Below are 19,086 nucleotides of genomic sequence, written 5' to 3' on the forward strand. Positions count from 1 at the left end.
TCCAAGTCTGAAGTTTCAAACTTGAAAATAGGAAACAAGGATTATCAGCAAAAACAGGAGTCTCAGGGACCATCTGGTATGGACTCCACTGGTACAGACTTTAAAATTTGAGCCTCAGGGACCTCCGGTATGTAGGGCTGTAAACGAACCGAACGTTCAGCGAACAGTTCGTGAACCGTTCGGCGGGAAGTCCGTTTATGGTCGTTCGTTTAATAAACGAACGAACATGAACAAGAAATTCCGTTCGATTAGTTAAATGAACGAACATGAACAAAGGTCTAGTTCGTTCAATTGTGTTCGTGAACGTTCGGTAAGGTGTTCATGAACATTCGTTCATTTGCGTTCATTTATGTTCGTATGTTCGTGTTTTAATTAAATATTTTTATACTTTCATATATTTTATCTATACTTTTTATACTATTAAACTTTTATTTATATCATTACCCTAACAATTAAACTAGGAAACCCTATTTCACCTTGTTTATGCACCATTTCCCTTTCTTTTCTCATTATTTACATCGACGAATATAATCTACTTTCGTTCCACAATAAGGGATTCAAGTTCTAGTGCTACTCTATGGGCCATCCACCTTTATCCTTCGTCGCGTTCGCCAAATTTATTTGTGTTCGCTTGTGTTCGTGAACCGTTCGTGAACACACTCATTTCCTTAATGAACGAACACGAACATAAAATCTCGTTCGGTAAGTGTTCATGAACCGTTCGTGAACACATTTATTTCCTTAACGAACGGACACGAACAAGGCCTCGTTCGTGTTCGTTCGGTTCGTTTACAGCCCTACCGGTATGGACTCTGAAGTCTGATTCCAAATCAAATGGGTTTGGTTGTGGGAGTGAATCCATAAAGGTCTTCCTCCAAACCGGTCGCACGGGTATTCTAGCCGTATGGTGAAACTTGGCATTCATTGGCTTCGGATGAGGAAATTTTCCATCAACGGCTTCCTTGCTTGGCGACTTATTTAAAATACATAAAATCGAAAACAATGTTTACTTAATAGGGATGAGAGTATTCCTATGTTAAGTCTAGACTCTTAGGGTCTAAGGAATATGCTATTGTGTCATTGAGATTAAACACAAAAGACTAGTGTTTAATTCACTCAATGTTGGCTCTGATACCAACCTGTCACACCCCGATAATTCCACATATCACCGGTGGGGTATCGTGACGTAGTTGATATCATCATAGTCAAACATACACAGAATAGCACAGCGGAAGTCTAGGAATATAAAAATATTATTACAAACTCAATGTCTGAAAATATCAAAGTATTTATTATAGACGAGCCTGTAAATTTCAAATCCACAGGAGGATCACTACGGAAAGAATAAAATGAATCTTAGCAGACTTTATGGCATCTTTAAGGATTTGCAAGATCCTCTTTTTCGACACCTAGCAACTCCCAGCCTATTACGAGTAGTACCTGCCACTTAGCCTTTTGAAAATACGTCAGTTTTCACTGGTAAATACAATTTAACCGACTCATTTGAAAAAGGTTTATGAAAATTGATTTAAGTGTACAAGGCACAAAACCTTTTAAAACTTGGGACAATTCTTTAATAAAATCTTGTATACTGAATTATATGTTTACCGTACATCTAGGGCCCAGTACAGAGACTGAGACATGATTAAACGACACACCACTCTTAAAACCCATAAAGGAGTTATCCCCAACTTGTGGGTAATAATTTATTATTGGCATCTTTTCGGTGTATACCTACACCCTGCGCATTTATTGTGGCCATTTACAAATGAATGAGCCAAGGATATATCCAGGACACGGTCGTTAACCCCCCAATGTTTAAGTCATCAACAGAACAGTATCAAAACAGGTTTTGTGGATTTACTAGCCACAATCCGGCATTTGATTGATCCACACCCGACCAAGCGGTATTAATTTACCGTATCCCAAGCCCGTATAAGGGGAAATAAGTTAAAAGTATTTACCTGAGCTAATACTTGATTCACAGCAAAATAACTCAGTCGTATCCAATCTATCTAAATGCAGGTAGCTTTTACCGGGTGGCTCTAGTCTGGAGTGATGGTAATATATACCCAAATTCAGAATGCTAATGGTCTTTATTTAAGTCATAGACTTAGACCGGCTAGCTTGAAGTATCTAAAGCGGTACGACACGCTAGATTAAGCGATGACCGGAATAGAACGTTATTTAGACCCAACAAGTTTGGATACTTGTATAATATGGGTAAACTAAACACATTCCGGATTTTGAGACAAAAATGATAAGGTTAAACCCGTTTCGGTGAATATACGTAAACTAGTTACATAAACCGATCCGAACGCGTAAAATGCGTAACGGGTAACCAAATGAATCATATACGAGTTCCATATGTTATTATGCTTAGAATATGTCAATACATCAGTAGGATGTCAACATATATGCCCAAAAATATTTAAAACCATTTTAACTCCCTTAGGGCATTTTGGTCATTTTAATATTTATAAAACAGATTTTATAACAAACTGAAGTTCTGGTCCTTTCTAATCAGTAAAAATATTTATTTTATCTCATCACATCATTAAGATATCATACATATGTGAGATTTACCATTTATGGCCAAACTATGTCCCGAAAGAGCATTTTGGTCATTTCACATATGCTTTTACGGGCATTTTTGGAAGTCTGAGTTCTCGACTTATACCTACTGTAACAATATTAAAATTTGTTTAAGAATTCAGTAGGTAACAAGTCTTAGGTGTTAATTATGGTTTAAAACCATACTATGCACCTAAATAGCGTAAAAATCGCTAATTGACGATAATTAAGGGGTCTTATGGAAATCTGAGATTTTGATCACTTTTGAATGCTTAAAATAATTTATTTAATATATGAAATCAGTAGGAAAAGGTTTGGCATTCAAATCATTTGTAAATCTCATTTTATGCATGAAAAGGGTATTATCGTCATTTACCGAATAATACGAGAACTCTATGATATGATCAGTTTATAATCTGATCAATAACTCCAACAATCCCTAAAAATAATATCTTAACAGTAGGTAATGAGTTTCGGGTCAAAATCGAAGTTTAAACTTGCTTTATGCAAGATATCGTAATTTACTTAGTTAAAAGCTTCTAATTACGATATCGAGCATAACTCCTATTTGGGACCAAGAACTGATGTCAAATTTTCAGGACAAGCTTATATATCAGTAACAAAGGTCTTTGTCCTCTCACATTTATAAAAATCTCATTCTTATGTCAAAAGGGCAAAATGGGCGTTTATACGCATAATAGCGGAAACTAGCGTATAATTCAAACCACAAGGAACCATGCAATATAACTCCAGGGGGTTATACTACTGAATAATATGGTCCTAATGGGAGCTTAAAACATGGGAGAATCAAGCTTAATCGGGTCAGAACTAAAAAGTCAAAGCAAAGTCTAGCTTTTGCGACTTTCGGTTGTGAACCGACCTTAATCTTAGAATTGTCGAGTTGGACCAGCTTAGACATGTTCTGATAATCATTTCTAAGTTATTAGAGTGTAAAAATATAATTTATAACATCTGCATCCATGGTTTTAATTAAAACCCACAAATCTGTCAAGTTTGACTTTTTACCTAAACGGTTTGACCCGACAATTAACTAAGCAAACGAAGGAATTAGGAGGTACCCTTTCAGGGGTTAATCACCTACCTAACTATGGTCTTATACCCACTTTCAATTCGATCAGTGGCTGGACCATGAGAGTATAAACCGAAAGTCAAAGTTTATTTGCGATATTTGACTTTTCGGTTGATAGAACATAATTCTGAACTAAGGAGTGGGATAGGGCACTTACAATTGGTCTATGCTATCTTTTCTACAAGAATATAAGTTCCACTTCAGCTCCTAAGGCTCCAGATTTGAGAGATAGAATGATTAGAATGAAAGGTGTGTTGAAAATGGGTAAATTAGCTTCCTATTTATAGTTTTTGGTGGAGAATATGATCAAGACATGTGTTATATCATTATATGGATCTCTAGGATCATGGCAGGTGTCACAACAGCTGGCCAACTTGTTTTGGAGCCCAAGGAATCGATTTTGATTGGTTAGAAGTGAATGGAGTAGTCACCAAGGAAGGAGAAGGGCAGCTGTCATTTTTTCTGCTGATCAGACCTGCATACGGACCGTATGGTCCTATGTATATGGTCCGTAAGGACCTAGTCTGCATACTAAAAGTTTCATCAGTTGGCAGTTTTGGCCCCTGAACGCGTATCGTTGAGTTTTTGGCACTTCTAACATTCGTTAACTCCATTTCAAAGCTCCATAAGGAAGTTAAAGTATATTTAACTTCAACCATGCTCAAAAATATGTTGGGTGTCGATTCGTTTGGTCGTACGGTCTCGTTGTTCGGCTAATTACGACGAAACACGGACGTACGCGAAAAACGATCCAAACGACGCGACGAATGGAATTTTATCAGGCCAAACACTAAAACAAACTATTTTAGTGCTTACATAAATTTTTGGGTGTCCGGGGATATTCAGAATGCGAGATATGCGCGAAAGTGCAAACTTGTGCACTTTTTGACACTTTTAGTCCCTGCATGACATAAAAGTTTATTTGTGCGCACCAAACACCTCTAAGCCTTTATCTAAGCTATCTAAAGGATAAATAGGGTATGTCTAATTCATGGATATAATCCGGAAGGTCCGTTATCAAACGATTCGACCTACTTTTGTAGTTTGACGCAATTAGTCCTTTAATTGCGCTAAGTAGCGTAAAATGTCGTTTAATGAGATTCAAGCCTTCTATAGCCCATAATGGGCCTCCCCGAATGTATGTCCAATTATTACAACGCTCCGGTTCACTTAAAAGGTCCCCGAGAGGCTTAAATTCAAAAGTTGACGCTTTTGGTCCCTCTAATGCGCAAACTTGCGCATATCATCATTTAATAGCGTCGAGTCCTTATCCAGCCCATGTTAGGCATTCTTGAGAGTATTATAATACACCATGATGCTTCGGGTTCGTTGAAAGGTCATTCAGAGGTATAATTTAACATGTTGACACTTTTAACCCCTCTAACTTTCAAACTTGCGCATAACTTCACTTATTGGCATAAAAGCCTTACATAGCAGATATTTAGCAATCCCGAGAATATTATGAAACATAATGAAGCTCTCGGTTTGTTAAAAGGTCACTCAGAGGTAAGAATTAACATGTTGACACTTTTAACCCTTAATGCGCAAACTTTCACATAATTACGCAAATGGCTCCTCTCGTCCAACAAGTGGCTCAATTGAGAAGACGGACACCGTATAAGGTCACTCAGAGGCCTAGTTTAGGCATGTTGACAATTTCAGTCCTTATATATTCATAGTTTTCGATTTTGATGAAATTAGTCCCTCATGGTCAACGTTTGACTTTATTAGGGTTCATTACACGTGTCACCACATCATTGGACTCGATTTTTGCGAGGTGTTACAAGACATGATTGATTTACTTGAGTATGATAGAATTCATGACATGACCCAGAGATTTCATGGGAACATAAAGACAAATCATGAATACAAGTGACCATATTTGTTTCACAACTCCCCTGCGACCGATGGCATCGCTTGAATTTCGGGACGAAATTCTTTTAACGGGGGGAGACTGTGACAACCGTCGTTTTTCCGTACATTCCGTACACTCAATGAACAGTAATTTGTGCTTAAATGAATGTGCATGATCTAGTTTACAAGACAAATAAGTTTCTGAATTCCATGCAAGTGAATTCATGTACATTTTATACTACAGCATATTGCTTTATGCATAAGCGAGAGCGTTGCGTCAAAAATATTAGTAAACTCACGGTAAAACACACTTCATCAACAAAACTGCAGAAAGCAGTCAGACATTAGAATTAGGGCCTAGGTGTAGGTCCAACGTCAAAAATACATTAAAACCCAAGAATACATACGAGGGTTTACATATATACCGTCCGGAAGCTAAAATACGCACTAAAAAGCACCCGAAACGCACTTTAAGCGTATCGTTTATAGAATTCAGCTATGAAATAGCTGTTAACACCTAAATTTCATGCAGAATTTACATTTTATCATCCAGATATTTTCCTGAGTGTCGGGAATTGAAAGTATCACAAAAGGGTACTTAAAAGTCATTAAACGGTGCAATTTAGCACTTTAACAGAATGGTATGTAACCGAACAACCGGACATTACCCGAAACATAAAAATATTACTAGAAGCATTGTTTTAATGTTTCTAAACTAGTTATGATCACCAAACACCATGTTACATCATAAAACACTTAAAACACTTAAAATCCCTAAACATATCACTTAACATGTAACTAGATTAAGTAACTAAGAATCAAGATCCAACTAGACCCCCCCCCCCACTTTGATGGTCGGTTAGGGGACATAGTTCCCACATTTGATTTCTTTGATATATTTTATTAGATTGTGTCTAGGAATATTCCAACATGTTATACCATATGCCAAAGAATATGCTATGTGGAAAGAATATGCCAAATAATATGCCAAGAATATGCTATGTGGAAAGAATATGCCAAAGAATATGCCAAGAATATGCTATGTGGAAAGAATATGCCAAATAATATGCCAAAGAATATGCCAAGAATATGCTATGTGGAAAATGTTGATTTAAAAACCATAAGTTACTAGCACCATGTTCATTTGCAACATTCAACACCTCACTTCTTCCTCCCTTCTTCTTACTTTCGGCCGCCCCCAACCCACCATACATCCACCATTTTTTATCATCAATCAAGCATTCCAAGCTTAATCTAAGGTGCTAGAAGGTGATTAACGAAGTGTGGAGCTTGTGGAACTTGAAGAACCTCAACCGTTTGCTTTTATCCACCATCTTTATCATCTTCAACATACTTGTTTCTTCCCTAGCTTGAAGCTAGTGGTAAGACTCTCTTAATCCTTGCTTCCTTCATATTTTTGTTGGTTAAAAGATGTAACATGATGTAAATGACAAAAACACTAAAGATCATACATAAGAATCTTGAACATAAAAGTTTACATAAAAAGCTTTGCCTAAAAAGTCATGAGATGAGAGATGGTAATACATGATGAATCTGAGTATATAAACACTAATCTGCTATAAATAATATATGTTAGGATATAAATCGTTATTAGGACAAATGGTGATCGTATGCGTGCGTTTTAGTAACCTTTAATCTAAAAATAGCATACTGAGTTGTATTTTCAGCCGACTTTAACTGGCTGTAACAGGACCATAACTCAACGAAAAATGTATTTTCTGAAGTCTAGATTTATGTATTATGAAATACGGTTCTAATGGCACCGGAATCATAATTTTTGGACTCCGTTTACTATTTTTAAAGTGCCTTTTTGTAACAGCAGCTAGAGCTGCATTTTTGCTGCTGAAAATAGACGATCTGTTTTCTGTCATAACTTGAGTTCTGTATAGAGTTAGATCATGAAACTGGTACGATAGATGGATACAAATGTCGTAGTAATTGTCCCCCTGGAATTTCGTCAATCCGACTTACTATGAATTTTTAGTGAATTATTCAATGGGCTGCAGTAAGAAAATAATGAATCTGATTGCAGTCCGGAAAATGATTTTTTATAAAATATTGGCAATGAACTGGACCCCGATATTTTTACACAATAAAATTTGGATCGTTGGAGATATTCTGTAAAAATTTGTGAATTTTTGGAATAAGTTAACTATTTTATTAAAATGCTCGAAAACAGTCCAGTTTTGGATATCTAAGTTGAAATGACATAAGTTGTAATTTGCGTGTCTAAATGTCGAGTATGTTGTCTTAGGAAAAGTATATATATTTGTTGATTACTAAACTTTGTGCTAGACGTATGAGGAATGTATAATGCGTGCTAGTATATTAAGACTTGCAAATACACATACAACATATTTAGACAAAATACATAATTCGGGTGCAAAATATAAAATACTTATATTTATCTTCGGGAAAATAATATAAGTAAGACACTTAGTTAAAAATATAAATTATTTTAAACTCAAGAATACGTACACAAAAGATAGTGACTTGTACTTGTGCGACACAAGTCTAGTGACTAACGTTAATAAAATACGTTTAGGTCACGACGCTAGCTAAGCAAATCCGGTGAAGTTTACGACGCAGGAGCGCAAAGTTGTGAGTTCATGATCCCCCTTTTCTTTAACTGTTTTCGGTTTTATAACTCTCGGGGGTGAAATACATGTATATATACTTAAACGGTATGAAATGCCTATGAAATACTAGATCATGTGAGTATAGACTTAATACTGAAAATGCCATAAAGTTTTGGTGAAAACTAGTACCAAGCCATTAAAAACATTCATTAATTAGGGATGAGGGTTAGATCTAACGGGTACGGCCGAGCCCCACTCATGGTCCTTATGTGACCTCTTGAGTGCTTCGGTGTCCCAGTCGAGGGAAATCGACACAGTCGAGGTTAATCGACACAGTCAAGGGAAATCGACACAGTCGAGGTTAATCGACACAGTTGAGGGTAATCGACACAGTCAAGGGAAATTGACACAGTCGAGGTTAATCGACACAGTCGAGGGTAATCGACACAGTAAAGGAGCCAACACTAATGCTCCATATGTCCTCACATGCCTTTAAGGAGCCAACACTAATGCTCCATATGTCCTCACATGCCTTAATGTCTTTGTACAAACATTCAATTAGTACGCGGTGTACATAAGAAAACTTGATTTATGCATGAACACTTTATTTATACAAGATACATACAATGTTTTCATACAAGATATGCAAAACGCATGAACTCGCTCAACTTTATGTTGATGTTTTTCCAAAATTACATGTATTTCAGGTGACAAGATGGATCTTGGGCGCAAGTGTCATAACTAGAAGTAGACTACAAGTTTAGATGTCATCCACTTTTGTTGAATTGTAACCTAGATAAAGGTTGTCTTTTAAAACTTAAATAACAAGTGTTTGTAATACTCAAAATTTTCTGAATGGATGAACATCGTTTAAAATCATGTAGTTGTTTATTATGATCGGATGCAATGATAACAAGCTAGTCACACTTCATACGCTTCCGCAAAAGTCAGGGTGTGACACTTTGAACACCTTTTCAGCCTTGTATAATTTATGTTTTAGTTGACATGTTTGATGGACAAATTTCTTGTTTGGAAACTAACTTAGGAATGAAGTTATGTAGTCTTAGTATATACTTTCAAAACTGTGGTTTTTCCTTCTTATATTTTTCAAGTAAAAATTACTATATTTTGCATCTAAACATTACTATTTTCCATTACATTTCCCGGTCACTCAACAAAAAGAAATATAACACTCAAAATTAATAAAATAGTATACAAATTGGAATTACAAATAACAGTGTTTTAAAAACTGCTCCTACCAAAGGGACAAACTCAACATCTGTTTCGCTAAACTTTGCAAACCAAAACATCTGTTGAAGACAACCACTGTTAAAAGAAAAGTCTGTTACTTAAACGAAACAACCTCAGCACATGAGCCAAACAAACTCTGCTGATGAACTAAAAGGTCTGTTAACACAAAGACTGCTAAAGCAAAGGTCTGCTAAAGATAACCTCTGCTGATGAAGCAAAATGTATGATGAACCTAAGTTTTGTTGTGCACCAACAGATATTAGACAATCAACAAAAGATCTATAATATAAGATCTTTAACAGATGATGATCGACAGCTCATAAGGTCTGTTGAAGCATGCTATAACAATGCTTAGCCTTTAACAGATCTTTAACAGTGCTTAAGGGTTAACAGATGTTAGCACGTTATAGCACGCTATAACCTCTGCTGATGAAGCAAAATGTATGATGAACCTAAGTTCTGCTATGCACCAACAGATATTACACAATTGAACAAAAGATCTATAATATAAGATATTTAACAGATGATGATCAACAACTCATATAGTCTGTTGAAGCACGCTATAACGGTGCTTAACCTTTAACAGATCTTTAACACTGCTTAGGGGTTAACATATGTTAGCACACTATAACAGTGCTTAGCCTCTAACAGATGTTAATGTATCTCAGACCCCAACAGTTTTCCGACTAACCAATTGTTTAAATTTTCATTCATCAGTCCATCAATATCAACAAAAATGTATAATAAAGGTTAACCTTACTTGATATTCAACCCATAGACATTACATAACATATTCATCATTGTAGCCCTTACAAACCAAACTTTTAACCACAGTTTCTTAAAACAACAGTTAACAGACATAAATAAAAACCACAAGGATTCTTAAAAAATAAGTGGTTTCTACTTATCTCTCATAAGAATTGTTTTTTCATAATCATCTAATTGTTAACCTTAGTCAGCTTCTTCCAGGTTCTTCTCACATTAGTGGACATCTCACCAACGTTGGCAGCATCAGCATCTTGAGCCATCCGCTTTCCATTGGGACTTGATCCAGAATCCTTTTCAACTTCAACGGCTAAAGAGTCGGGCGTAACAGAGACAACATCCTTCCAACAGATCACAAAACAACTATTGATCTCATTTAATAAAATAATGAACTCTTATTAAACGTACTAAACATACTTTAAAAATAAATACTCACCCTTGAAGTTCGTTCAGCAGACACCTGAGAAGAGTCTGAAAGGTTAACGTCTTTAACGTCAGCTGCCTCTTGAGTAACCTAAAGGATCATAATATATGATATCATATAAAAGAAGTACATAATCCAATTTTTAAAACTCAAAAGAAAAATAAATAGATATTAGGCCAATTTTATATGCTACCTCATCAGCATTTTCATCACCATTACCATTTCCACCAACCAACTTAGCAATTATTACTGGATCATCAGTTGTTTTTTGCACAATATAAACACGATAATCATTTTTAAGATTGAACTCTGAAACATCAATATTAAAAGCAGCCTTCTTATCAACCAATCGAAATATCTCATGAGGGAATCCAGTATCATTGGCCTTAACCTGCCTCTCTCTTATGTCACTCGCCGCTAATCCAAGAAGCTTCTGAACATCTCTATCAAACATAACAAAAGAAACACTACCACTCTCATCCTGCACCCGCACTTGCACCTTGAACCTGAAATATACACAAGTAACTAAGTAAACTGCAAAACTATATTCAAATATGAGTCTTAGAATGTTACTTATATAAATGTAACGCTAAATAGTCATCATTGCTTACTTTGTGGTGATCGATGTACATTCAGTATGACATCTGATACAAACCAAAGAAGTCGCAGGAAATCGAAGAATATCATCTGAAACATTCTCAACATTCTGCAAGTATTCACTTTTACCCATCACCTTCTTGAAACACTTACGACAGGCATCATAAAACCAGCCATACTCTTCTTTCACAATCTTAATTGTCGCAACCACAACACAAGACATTTCCTGTAAAAACACAACACACTTTCTGTAAAAACAAGCAGGTGACAAACCAAACAAATAACCAAACTATATACAAAGAAGTGAAACCTCTTCTATCTCGCTAATCTCATCAACATATTTCTTCACACCTTCAGTTACAAATTCTTTATGTAATGGAAAAATACTCTGAGACGATTCTGAGAAAGAACTACTCCCTTGTCCAAACTTCAATATATGCCTTTTGAATACCACAGATGATTAGAATTAATATACAAATGACATGAAACCAAGTATTTGAATTGAACATCTATATATAATAGAAATTACATTGAGAATTACCTCATCCTTAGCTCATCAACTTCATCAATTTCTTGATTCAGAAAAATTCGTGTTGCAAACTTGTCACTTTGAACAGTATATTCACATACATGGAAAAGTATATAGATATTTAATGTATACCTGTCTTAATTTTGCCAGAAATAAACAGTATAGTTATGATTTGCAGAAAGTAACAAACATACCTTTCCATTCCTTACACTTTCCATGTTGTATAACAGCCATCACATGCTCATGAGGTGGGACTTTAGAAATGAAGTCCTTAATCTGCAAAGCATAATCATTCCACACAGTACACCGCAAAACCTTACCACTACATGAAAAGAATATTCATATCAAAACAACATTGAATGAATAAAAACAGAAAATAAATCAGGAAAACTATAACATTTATTAAAGTAGCAAATGAGCCATAAATTAAGTACTATATTCACTAAGAATAAACTGTAGACCTCATTTATTACCATGATTCAGCATTACTTACAAACAATATAAACCTCATTTATTACCATTACATGATACCACATTAAATACAAACATTCTTAATCTTATTTATTAACATCATTAAATACATTTTATGATCACGACTGAACATATAAACAACAACTTACTCCAAATCTTCAATATCGAAATTCATCTTCTTAGTCTCCTTTGGAGGTCAATCAAAGATTTCAAGATCTCCACAGGAAATCATAGATCCAACAACATCTACATGATCACATTATACACGAATATAAATAAAACTCTCTAATATTATACAAGCAAGACATGATTACAAAAATATACACTATCAACACTCAAAGCGTTTAACGCCTCTCCTTGAAGAATATCTTCATAAGCTCTGAAATTGAAACCATACTCAACACCTTGGCAATCTCTCACACGAGTAACAGTTGTGCATCTATAAAAGTTGATTTTATAAGGTTGCACTACTACTTTATATAAATCTTTATTCTCACCAACACCAAACTTCGATAGAATCACAACAGCATCTTCTTGCAGCTGTCCATCAAAAACAGGTATCAGAAGACTCTTAATACCTCCTTGAATCTTAGCACCCTGAAGAAAATTTAAAGAAATTATGTTCTTAGCATACAACACTACATTTTCTAAAATAAAATGGAAAAACAGAGATATAAATTACCTTCCCATCAATGAAGATGATCTCCATTTTGTAACCCTGATTCCATTTTCGTATAATTCTCGCCTTCATGTTCCACACGTCCTTAGCAGGATTCGAATCGTTAACAAAACTAAGATTATTACTGTCAACTGATATTGACATGCTTCTAATTCGGAATTCGGATTGTGATTAAATTTCAAATTTCAAAACCAGAGAAGATGAAAGCGTGATGAAATATGAAGAGGCAAATAAGAAGAAAAGCCTTATATAAGAAAGATGATTGATAGGAATTTGAATCTGAGTGACATGCATTAATTGCTAATTACTTATTCCCATGCATATTTAAATTTGAATTTCCCGGTAATTAGCGTTAAACATTTGCTGATCTAAAAGTATTACGGAAGATAACAACATCTGCTGCTGCTAAGTATACATTTGCCAAAGGAACCAGCTGCAAATTTCTCGTAGATGGGCAGTGGTTTGCCCTTTAGAATGTGGGCCAGACCTTTAAAATTTGAAAATACACAAGGCAGTGGTTTGATGTGGGCCAACTTTGAATTTTAAACTCTTTTAATATTAGGCTTTATGATGTAATAATGACATAAGAAAAACATTGTTGGACATGCTCTCTAGCTGATACGTCAGCTTTTCTTATGTCACTTGGATTTCTCCTTTTAGTATAAATAGATTATTACTTATATAAGTTAATAAGTCCTCTTTAAAAAGGAATCCAAACACCCCCTTAAGAGCATTCACATCCAAGCCACCATCTCAACCCCTACCTCTAAAATTTAAAAAAATCTTATAAATATTCACTCCATCATATCCCCTATTTCATCTCTCTAACCCTAAATTCTAAAAAGAGTGTACAGTAACTTTTCATGTATGAAAAACTACTGTAGCCCCCTCATCTTCAACCATCTCATAATCACCCGCCCATATCATCTTCTCCCGCCCTCATTAGGGCTTTTGCTCAGAACAATTACAAGGAACTGAAGAAAGCAAACCGTCCATTCTCATCAGTGAGTGCAGCGGCACCGACCCTAAGTTGTGGGCTAGATACGGTGCGTGCGTCATACCCCTTCGTCATCCCTAATTACATCAATCAGTAATTTATTTGATGTTTTTATTTGTAAGTGTTATTTTTGTTGTATTGATGATGATTTTTGGGTTGTGAGAGTGCATCAGTAGGATATATATGTGTAAAAGTATAACAGTCATGGAAGATAACCTAGAATTTAGTTATAAGTAAAATTAGGTTATAATTAGAGAACATAAAGGCTAGTGAACAGAGGTGGATGTATGTTCTAATCAAATCTATATTTTGGGATCTAATAGAAAGCAAGAAGTGAACCTTTGTGGATATAAAGTTACAAACTACCTATCTTTTCGATCTATGCAAGGCTAGCTCCTGCTGTAGTTACATGCGTGCAGACTGCAGACATATTATGTTCATGTGGGCAGAGGTTTATTAACATCAAAGCGCTTTAGTTACCGTAGCGAAATAGAAATATCTGTAGCATTTTTTCATCCTCAATTATGTCAATTGTTATTATCATCCAACCATGTATTAATTTATCATTTAGTAGAATATATATGTTTGTCATGATCATAACTCATGCGCAAAACATATTGAAGTTCCTTTGGAAACTTCATATATGACGCTTCATGACATAGAATCAATATAACAGTAGATGTTATGTATCTGTAGCCCCTCATTATGTATCTCAGTAGATGTTAACATAGTTGTTAAAAGCCATCGCCTCTTGCGCGTAGGCCCATTTTCAAGCGAGGCGAGGCAGTTGCGCTTTAAGTAGAAGAAATTGCGCTTTAATTCTCTAGGTGATGGTTCAGGCGCACATTCCGGCGCGATTCCTAGATTTCGGAGAGTTTCCGGTCAAATTCTCTAAATTCCGACAAGATTTTAGCCAGATTTCTACTTTCATCCAAGGAAATCTATTTTTCTACACTAATATTTTAGAACTTTTGGTATTAAATAGATGATATAAGGTGTTATATAAAAGATTTTGTTTATTTTGTTTGAAGATAGTTTTACTTTTTCTAATACATAATATATTTTAAGTGTCTTGTTGAAGTTGTTCTCATTTCGCTTTTTCTTTTGGGCCATGTCGAATGGTTTTTGGCCTTGCCCCTTCAAGGGGTTCCATTGTTGCCCCGATGGGGTTGTTGGGTCTAAGGGGATCCCAAGGCTTATGACTCATATTAAGTGTCACCATTTTGGTTCGGATGATAGGAAAGATAATTTGAGGCGTGCCATTGCTGAAGACCCTAATCTTTTTACATCTGTTTGTGAAGCCCTTAGGTTGTCTGAACAATGGTTATGTTGGGAGTGCATGTGCCTTCATTCTTTCCGGAGGGGGTGTCACCATGAAGATCGGGTTGTTCGGTTTGTGCCAACGGAAGTGGGTGAAATGGGTTTTATTGTGGGTGTCCCTAGACCGTGTACCGTATCGGAGGTTCCCCAATCTGGAGAGGTATGTGTTGATGTCGCTCTACTTGACCGAGTTTTCTCTCTTCCCATTAAAACTGTTAAGAGCATCCCCTTTAGTTGCCGCTTGGCGTTTGCCCAAGCCTTAACCACAGCTTTGGATAAAGTGGTGGCTATGCCTGATTCGGTTGATGCATGGATTCGACTTCTGCTATTACCTCGGTGTACCTTGCGTGTATTTACGCCGGTTAGCCGCCAGGATAAGAGGTCGGGCAACAGGAAAAATGGTCAATGTCTCAGTATACAGCGGGCGTTGTCCCAATGGGGTGACCGTGAGGGGTTTGGCATTCTCATTCAGTCTTTGTTTGCTCAACCTGTGAAGGAGGGTCCGGAGGGTTTTAAGAAAATGTCTGAAAAAAAAAGCGAGGATGGGAGTTCTAATGTCAAGCAGTGTTTATGCAAGGTTGCCGATGGTCATTTTACCGCTGCAGTTAAGGTCCTTTGTTCTTCTGGGGTGGCGCCACATGATAAGAAAACTATGAAGTCTCTTGTGGATAAACACCCGTGCATGCCCCCTCCGACCATGCCCGCTTTCCTTCCGTCAGAACCTCACCTTGTAGCGGAGACCGACAGTGTGCTTAGGTGTATCAAATCATTCCCGAAAGGGACGTCATGTGGGAGAGATGGTTTGAGGGCTCAACACCTTTTAGACGCCCTTTGTGGTGAAGGGTCCGTGATTGCGGTTAGCCTACTCAGAGCGATTTCAGCTGTGGTTAACCTTTTCTTGCGTGGAGGGTGTCCGAGGAGTTTGGCGGAGTTTGTTGCATCTGCTCCTCTTACGTCCCTTCTCAAGCCCGATAATGGGATCATACCTATTGCAGTGGGTTCGATCTGGAGGAGAGTGGTCTCCAAGGTAGCGATGAAGGGGGTGGGGAAGGATATGGGCAAATATCTTGGTGACTTTCAGTTTGGGGTCGGGGTTCCAAACGGGGCTGAGGCGGTTCTTCATAGTGCGAACAGGCTCTTAAATACGTACCACCGGGACGGGTCGTTGGCTATGCTTACCGTCGATTTCTCGAATGCCTTTAACCTTGTGGATAGAACAGCTCTTTTAAATGAGGTAAGGAAAATGTGTCCATCCATCTCTGCTTGGGTTGATTTTTTATACGGGCAACCAGCTAGGCTTTATGTGGGAAATGATTATATTTGGTCTTCCACGGGGGTTCAACAAGGGGATCCTTTAGGGCCTCTTCTTTTTGCCCTTGTTTTACACCCTCTTGTTCTCCGAATCAGAGATCGTTGTAAGCTTCTTTTTCACGCCTGGTACCTGGATGATGGGACCATTATTGGAGATGCTACTCAGGTTGCCAAGGCTTTAGACATCATTAGAGTGGAGGGCCCCTCCTTGGGCCTCCTTCTCAACATTAAAAAAACTGAAGTTTTTTGGCCTACATGCGACGGGGTGAAGATTCAGGAGGGTTTATTTCCGCGGGAGATTGGTAGGCCGGTGCATGGTGTGAAACTCTTGGGTGGTGCTGTCAGTAGAGATGGGCAGTTTATTAGTGGGTTGGCCCTCAAAAGAGCCAAATGTGCGGTTGAGCTGATGGGATGCCTCAAACGCCTTAAGGACCCTCAGAGCGAACTTCTTCTGCTTCGTTCGTGTATGGGGGTTGCTAAACTGCTGTTTGGGCTTAGAACGTGTCAGCCTTCTTATGTCGGGGAAGCCGTCTCTGTTTTTGACAAGGGGCTTCAGAATACGATCGAGGACATTGTTGTTTGTGGGGGTGCCTTTTTCGGGGACCTACAATGGAGGTTAGCTTCCCTCCCGACACGTTTTGGGGGGCTTGGGATTTGCTCAGCGAAGGATGCCTCTTCCTACGCATTTGTGGCTTCAAGGGCCCAATCTTGGGTTCTTCAAGACCACATCCTTCGCGAATGTGGGGGAGAGCTGTTGGACTCTGATTACAGGGTGCGTTGGACAATCTGCATAGTTCTCTTCCCGATCTTGATCTTGGCGGTTTCTACATTAAAGACACCGCCCCCATTAAAGCTCAGAAAATTCTGGCGAATGCCTTATATGGCGAAATCGTCAAGACAGTTGAAGAGAAGTTTGCCTTTTCCCCTCGCCAGCGAGCCGTGTTTGAGTGCTTGCGAGCCCCCCATGCTCAGGATTTCCTGTCTGTTGTTCCCATCGAAGGTTTAGGGCAATGTATGTCGGCTGTGGAATACCGGGCTATCCTCAAGTACCGTTTAATGATACCCCTTTTCCCGGATGATGACCCGTGTCCTGTATGTCGGAAGTGTTGCTTGGATTCTTTTGGGGAGCATGCAGTACATTGCAAAGATGACCGGGCTTTAAGTATCGACATGATTTAGTTCGAGATATGCTGTATGATGTCCTTAAGCGAGCAGGGATCTCGGCAAAAAAGGAAGCTCCGGTGAACTTCTTGACTGATCCATTAGAAGGGAGATCTACGCTACGGCCCGCTGACATTCTTGTTTTTGGATGGGAATGAGGGAAACACGCGTGTGTTGATTTGACAGGTGTGTCCCCCCTCGTTGGGCTAAGGGACCATGGGTTTGTGGCGGGACAGGCGATAACCAAGGCAGAGGCGGGCAAAGTAGCTAAACACGAAAAAGCTTGCATCGAGAATCAGCACGTGTTCGTCCCGTTCGCTTTCGATACATTCGGCGCTCTCGCCCTTGACGCGGTGCGGTTCCTAAAGTGGGTTCAACAGGTGGTAAACAGTAACACCGCACATGTTAAGGGGCAGAATTTTGTGTTTAGCAGGGTAGGGTTTGCTATTCAGAAAGGGGTAGCGGCGCAGCTTGTTGCCCGTCTACCTACCATTAGTTTTTAAATTGGATATTCATATTTTAATAAAACATCACACACACACATTCATATTTTAATTTTATTTCATTTTGCGCTTTGCGCCTAGGCCCGAGGCGAGATCTATGCGCCTTGAGTGCGTTTAACGCCTTTAATAACTATGGATGTTAAACAAATTCTTGTTTCAATATTGCTTTTTTTGTTCTTTTTTATCTATAGGTACTAGTATTGATTTGCAAGTAAGTGTACTTTTTAAGTCTAGTATAAACAACTTGAAGTATTGAAGGTTTTGAAGAACTTAATCTAGATAAAAGTGAGAGCTTCGTACAACTTGAACATTCGCATGATATTAAAATATTAACGTTTTGCTTTATTTCAGGTTGCTGACTGAAAATCCAGTTCGACGTCTTTGGTGCTACGGGGTCTGCAGAGGTAAAAATTTCTCCAGTTACATATCCATATCCGTATCATTTTATTAAAAGTAGTTAGATTATTAGTAATAAATATAACATATTTAATTGTATTTGACAAATTAGTTTTTTAAAAGGTTCTTAATATCAGGAAAACATATATCGGGTCAAACCAACTCGACCAGTTTTACTTCATATCTAAGGTTACTCAGTTTAACCTATCTAAGGTTAACCAAGTCAGTGGTTTTGTTTTGTTGATCAGAACTTGTCTCTGCTGTTGATTCTTTCTTATATTTGTGCCAACTGTTTCCTGAGAGTACTGCGGCGGAGTCACACTTCGTCTTCACCAAATTCGTCTTCTCCAACACCGTCCTCGTGGATTCATTTGGGATCGGTTTTATTAGTCGTTGCTTCTTCGTTATCATCATGATCCTCGCCAATTTCTACAAATAGGTCAGTTCTTCATTCATTTTTCATTCTTTTCAAGATCTCGATCTTCAATCTCTTGTTTTCTCTGCTGGTGTAGCAGATTTGTTGTATTCTGTATGGAATGTGACAAATTTATTAATTTTTTTAAT

This window comes from Helianthus annuus, unplaced genomic scaffold (genome assembly GCF_002127325.2).
Source record: "Helianthus annuus cultivar XRQ/B unplaced genomic scaffold, HanXRQr2.0-SUNRISE HanXRQChr00c002, whole genome shotgun sequence".
Classification (NCBI taxonomy): domain Eukaryota; kingdom Viridiplantae; phylum Streptophyta; class Magnoliopsida; order Asterales; family Asteraceae; genus Helianthus; species Helianthus annuus.